This window comes from Peromyscus eremicus, chromosome 12 (assembly GCF_949786415.1).
Source record: "Peromyscus eremicus chromosome 12, PerEre_H2_v1, whole genome shotgun sequence".
In the NCBI taxonomy this organism is placed as follows: Eukaryota; Metazoa; Chordata; class Mammalia; order Rodentia; family Cricetidae; genus Peromyscus; species Peromyscus eremicus.
Window position 1 is genome coordinate 7073381 of NC_081428.1, and position 6671 is coordinate 7080051.

Below are 6671 nucleotides of genomic sequence, written 5' to 3' on the forward strand. Positions count from 1 at the left end.
TTTAAGAACAGCAACTGCGCTTAACCCCCAAGCCTCTCTATTCTCTTTGTTGTTTTTTGAGATAAGGTCTCAGGTAGCCCTGGTTGACTTTAAACGGGCTGTACTGTTAGTCATGGGCCCACACACCCTCCTTGTGTGCTCACATAACTCTTGACTTTGGCCTGTGTACTGGCTGGTTTTGTATGTCAAAAGCGAGAGTCATCAGAGAGGAAGAATCCTCAGTTGAGCAAATGCCTCCATGAGACCCACCTGTAGAGTTATTTTCTCAATTAGTGATCGATAGGGCCCAGCCCATGGTGCGTGGTGCTATCCCTGGGCTGGTGGTCCTTGGGTTCTACAAGAAAGCAGGCTGAGCCCGCCAGGGGAAGCAAACCAGTAAGCAGCACCCCTCCATGGCCTCTGTATCAGCTCCTGCCTCCAGGTTCCTGCCCTGCATGAGTTCTTGTCCTGACTTACTTTGGTGATACAGCAATGTGGAGTGTTTATTCAGTAAGCTGAATAAACTCTTTCCTCCCCAACTTGCTTTTTGGTCATGGTGTTTCGGCATAGCAATAGAAACCTAAGACAACCTGTTATAAAGATACAGGATGAAATATCTAGCAAGAATTTGAACTATGCCTTGAGTATTTCAAGACACAAAAATGTGCTTACAGGCCAAGTGAAAACAGGAGAGTTTGTCGGGATCCTTCTCAACATGATGTGTTGAAAATGGCAAACGAGAGAAAATTAACCCACAGGCTGTGGACTATGGATGAGAAGCGTTCACCCCACCTCGTCCTATTGGTCTTGTTTTATTTTATTTTATTTTATTTTTGATGCAGGGTGTCAGTTAAGGCAGGCACGTGTGTCTGCCTTAGCTGAGGCCATAAAGAGCTTGTAACTGGGCTAGAGAGATGGCTCAGAGGTTAAGAGCACTGACTGCTCTTCCAGAGGTCCTAAGTTCAATTCCCAGCAACCACATGACAGCTCACAACCATCTGTAATGGGACCTGGTGCCCTCTTCTGGCCTGTAGTCATGCATGCTGTATACATAATAAATAAACAAACAAATAAATAAATCTTAAAAAAAGAGCTTGTAACCACTGAGCTTTTTAGCCTTGTAGTCTTGACCCCAGATAGGAAATCTTCGGAAGAGCTGCCACCCCGTCACACCCACACCCACACCACACCCCTCTCCAGAATCTCCCTCCGGAGCTCTTCTCTGCTAAAACTAAGAGGATTTGTTTTCCTTGCACAGTGCAAAAGGGCCTTCCTTGGATTAGCACCCCATTGCCTCAAGCATACAGCACCCCAAATGCAAGTGATTCTCTCCTTGCCCCACGGCAACTTTGTCAGGGCAAGGCCAACTCGGTGCTGGCTTGCACTCTCCTGCCCTTCCTGCGGAGAGGAGTGCTGATGTCCTTGATAGCTGGCTCTTACTTCTCCTGAGATCTGGCAGCTGCTGATAACGGGAACTTAGTTTTCCTGGCATTTCCTGTCTTTCCCTCTGAGCACCTGTAGAGCATTAAGTCATGTGCCTCCATTTCTGTGTATTCTCTTAACTTAGTTCCCAGCTGTTTCTCCCCTTTGGAGAGAAACAGGGCATTTCATTTGCATCTTCCGAGACCATGAGAGCAGGAGCTGCTCCTGGCACTGTGTGCACACAATCAAATGCTCTTAAAAATATTTATTTTACATGTACATGTGTGTATGTGTGCACGCGCGCACATGCACCACATGTGTGCAGGAGTCTATGAGGTCAGAAGAGACTTCAGATCCCCTGGAACTGAAGTTATAGATGGTTGTGAGCTGCCATGTGGGTGCTGGGAACTGAACCCTGGTCCTCTGCAAGAGCAGCCAGTGCTCTTCTGAGCCGCCTCTCCATCCCCTGGTCATGTGCTTTTGTGAAATCCGCAAAGTGGCAGGAGCTTGTAGCCACTTGGTTAAGACTCTGTGTCTCCTCTTTGGGTTTCTTTCTGACACACTTCTGTAGGGAAGTGTTGGAGTGGCTGAGAGTCTCGAGAAATGCCAGGATGTTCACAGCATGTATAGATGTAGGTCAAGAGTAGCTGTGAGTCAAAAGGAAACTTTCCAAGTCAGCAATTACACAAACCAGGTTTTAGAGCTGGAGAGTTGGCTCAGCGGTAAGAGCACTGGCTGTTCTTATGGAGGACCCAAGTTCAGTTCCCTGCATCCATGTCAGCCCCTCTGTGTCCTGTAACTCCCGCTCCAGGGCATCCAACAACCTCTTTTGGACTCTGGGCCTTGCACTCACATTGCACATACACACAGACACACATATTGTCCAATAAAATATTTGTCAAAAGCAAATTTTGGCTAGTCATGCTAGAGGAAAGACTAAATTTATCTGTACACACACACACACACACACACACACACACACACACGTGAATGTGTTCACATATGTAGAGATCAACACTTGCCATTTTATGTCACAGTTACACATGTCTCAACTAATTGTGAAGTTAAAAGGAACTTTTCTAACTTACAGGTTAAAAAGCAAATTTTGATAAGTCATGCCACAGAAGGGGCTGAAGTACTTTCCTGTCTCCATAGAGTCGAGGATAATAACATAGTAAAAGAAGCAAGTAAAGGGAATTAGAAAGCATGGTGGGCAGTCACAAGGTTTCCTTATTTTCCTAGATTTTGTGAATCTGGCAGCCTTAAAATGGTAATCTGTTGTTTATTTTCTCATTCTAAATTAATATTTACCACTGTGACTAATTTCATATTCTTTATTATATATTATTTTATATGAAGAGAGTTCACATATACGAACTTTGGCTCTGCAAAAACCTGAATCTGCCCCACCTCTTTCCAGAAGTCACTGTCTTTCATCCAGACACTTGGTCCTGAAAGCTTTCCCTCCTGCGAATAGCCTGCTTGCAGGAGGATGTGGGCACTGCCCCCAGAGCAGGTGGATGGAAGTGTCAGAGAGGCCAGGTGTGTCGGGTCCCTCGGTGCTCAAGGTCCCGACTCCATTGCACAGACTCAGAGGCCATCAGGGCTAGGGACCGTTCCCACGAGTGGATTTGTCCTGTGCCGCCTTTGCTGAGCCGTCACCCCCCCTTTCTGGAGTTCCTCTCCCGGACTGAGTCGGAGTGGGTGGGAACAGCTGTTTGTACACGGGGTGTATTGGGTAGCAGAAAGTGCGCAGCCATAATCCTTGCTCTTGGGAGGTTGGTTGTGAGTGAAACCTTGTCACAGGTCACAGAGCACGGCTTATCTGTTGGCATCCTGGGTGGCAGGACCGAGCCCCTGCAGGACATTCCACCGCAGCTGCTCCAGCTCCCAGCCAGGTGTGCTTGGTTTTGCTCTGTGGCAAAGAGTGCTAGCTTTCCCTGCACGACGCCTGCGGGAATAGTCAAACTGCAGGACTAGCGGTGGCGAGACACTTGGGGACTGGACTCTAGATAGTCTCAGACATTAGCTTGTCCCGGCTTCCGCTCCTTCCTGTTGTTCACTTCCTCCCAGTTTCCTGCCTAAGAACTTCATCCTCAGACATAGGAAAGACAATGCCAACTCCTACAATGGTCTCAGATCAAATCTTTTTAATATCCTCGTTACACACATGTGCGCGTACGCACTTGGCATAGCGGCTCTGCTGCTCTGAGCAAAGCCCGGCTGAGCTTGCCGCAGATCACATGACCGGTAAGTGATGGTGTGGGCTCCCTCACTCTTGCCTGGTTTCAAAGCCTACTGCAGCTCATGTCTAACTTCTGTAACCAGCGCTGTTCTGAGGCCCAGCAGCGCTCTGCTCCTTGCTGTTAGCATACGAGTCTCTGCAGCTGTGCGCAGCTGTGCGCAGCTGCGCCCACCTGTGCCCGGCTTTCTGCTTCTCTGCTTCCGCTGCTGTGGATGTACCAGCTTGCCCCTCTTCCTGTCTTCCCTGGCCCCCTGTTCCCATGCCTACAGTCTAAATTCTGAGTTCAATCTCTCGTCTGGGCTTCTGCTCCCCGAGAACTTTGGGGCCCTCCCTCATTACCATCTCCCATTGCTTGGGACCACATTGTTGGTCTCTGGTGGGTGATGCCTCCACAACAGGCCCACTGAGTTCTGTGTGTGTTTGCAGCTGAGTGACCTCTGTGGATATAAACGGAGCCTCGTGTTGGAGTTGAACCCAAAGTAGGACCCTGATGATTGCTGAGTGAAGGTTTGGTTTGTTGCCAGGCACCCTCTCTTTCAGGATCAGGCTCAGAAGCTTTGGCACAAATGCTAATGGCTTTTGCAGTTTAAACTTCTTCTTTCTTAATAATTTATTTCTATTTTTATGTGCATTGGTGTATTGCCTGCAAGCATGTCTGTGTGAGGGTGTCAGATCCCCAGGAACTGGAGTTACAGACAGTTGTGAGCTGCCGTGTGGGTGCTGGGAATTGTACCTGGGTCCTCTGGAAGAACAACCAGTGCTCTTAACTGCTGAGTGGTCTCTCCAGTCCCGCAGTTTGAACTTCTCTAAGGAAGGATTTATCTTCGCTCACGGTTTCAGAGGATTTTGGTCCATCACAGCAGGACAGCCCAGCAGCACGAGTGTGTGGCGGAGGCTGTTCATGTCACAGAGGACCTGAAAGCAAGAAAGGAACCAGGCCAGGTGAAACCTTCACAGACCCACCCCTGCTAGTTCTGTGGGCTAGACCCCATCTCCTGAAGGTTCCACGGCCTGCTGAATTAGCACCACTAGCCGGTGGCCAAGATTCAAAACATGAGCTTGTGGTGGGACAGTTCAGAGTCCAATGAAATCTGCAGGAAAGAGTAGATTCTCCCCGGTCTCCAGGAACAGGCAGTTCTCTTACTGGAAACTCCCAGTGGGAACTGGTAAAGAAAGATCCGAGGTTTGGTTTGCTTGGACTCTCAGAGCAGGACGTGTCTAATGAAATCTCTTGGGTTCTCTTAGTTCGGAGAACCTCAGATTGATCTGTTTTCTAGAAAGATTGAGATCATATCCTGTGAGTATGTGTGTGTGTGTGTGTGTGTGTAAACTCTGGGATCCTGGAAGGTTCTTGGAAGAGCTTGGCAGTTGAGCAAATTAGAGCTATTCTGGACAGACTCGGGGCTGAGTGCAGTGGCGGTTCCTGTAAGTCACAGAGAAGAGCAGGGAGGCATCAGACTGACATGTGTGAGTCACTCATGGCGGGTGCTCTCAGCAGACCTGGAGCTGAGTGACCAATGGTCCCATTCACTCAGTCCTATGCTGTGAGATCACTCCGCTGAGTCTCACACAAACCTGTGGTGGAAAGCCGTGGCTGCAGGTCTACACTTTCTGTCCAGAATCTTGCTGTGTGTGTGTGTGTGTGTGGGGGGGTTGTTCCAGCCCCCTCTTGCACAGCACACAGTCATCTTCTCAGTTATATCAGCTCTGTCTTCCATGGGGTGACTTTACGCTGCATGTCTTTACAGGCCCCCAAACACACACAGAAATTACTTTCAGTCACCACCTGGCACAGCTCATAGAGGTCTGATTCTTTAATAATTCTTTTTTAAAATTATTATATGTGTATGAGTGTTCTGCCTGCATGTATGTCTGTGAACTATGTGCATTCCTGGTGCCCACTGAGCTCAGAAGACGGTATCAGTTCCACGGTTGTGAGCTGCCAAAGTGGGTGCTGGACATGGAACCGGGGTACTTTGCAAGAGCATCCAGTGGCCTTAAATGCTAAGCCATCTCTCCAACAATTTTTCATCAACCCCATAAAACCAAAAGAATTTTACCTTATCCACTGTATTGGCTTAAAATGACTAACCATACTCTCTTTGCAAACATCCACTAAAATACCTTTGCTAATGTTTCCCATGCTGTGACCATTGCGATTCCCTTTGTTTTAAGAATACATATTTGATACTAACCTGGCTGGGGAGATACCTTGGTCAAGAAGGTGGTTTTCCAGGGCAAGCTTTATCCATTGCATTCAAGATGTGCTGCCCCCTGTGATTTTCCCACTCGACTGCATGCTTTATGGTAGTGGGGGATCGCATTTGCATTCTTCCCCAACAAGTGTTAAAAAATTGAAAAAGTATTTGAATCTTTTCCCCCAAATGTATACTTTGATGTGATTACTGTTACTGTGTTTGGAAGGGATGCACCTGGATCTGTTGTGGAATATTTGTTTAACCAGGCAAAGATGTGTTACATTTTTTTCATGCTGCGTTTGTTAACTGTGTAAAGATGTGTTGCATTTGCGTTAATTAAATAAAATTAAGCTGGGTTCAGAGAGGCGGGGTTAGCAACTGGTTGACAGGAAGTAGCAGGGAGGAGCTTAGCGTGGATTTTTTTAGTTGGGGCGTTGTGGGAGGGAGTGGCTTCCGGGGTCATCAGCAAAGACAGAGAGTTAGCCAGTTGCTACTCTAACTCTCAAAGCTCACAGGTTTTAACCTAGCCTTTGAATCTTGAGTTTTATTAGAACTACCTTTAGCAGCAGCAACAGCCATTGTCTGGGGGTACAGAACTTCCCCCAGGCTATGAACGGCCTTAGCGGCCTGGCCATGGTAGTTTAAAACGCAGCCGCTGTAACTAAGGTAAAACAACATGAACCTCTTGTGAGTCTTGTTTCTGCGCCTTGTACCCTTGTGGTCCTCGAGTCTTTCTCCTGTGTGCGTGTGTGTGCATGTGGGTGTGCAATTGTATGTGAGTGCGTGTGTAGGGGTGTGTGTGCATACACATGTGTGTATCTGTGGTG

General features: G+C 47.9%; 1 pseudogene; it reads left to right on the forward strand.

Moving 5' to 3' along the window:
• The first annotated feature begins 5833 nt into the window (after positions 1-5833).
• LOC131922994 (U1 spliceosomal RNA) lies at positions 5834-5983 on the forward strand (annotated as a pseudogene).
• Positions 5984-6671: the final 688 nt, after the last annotated feature.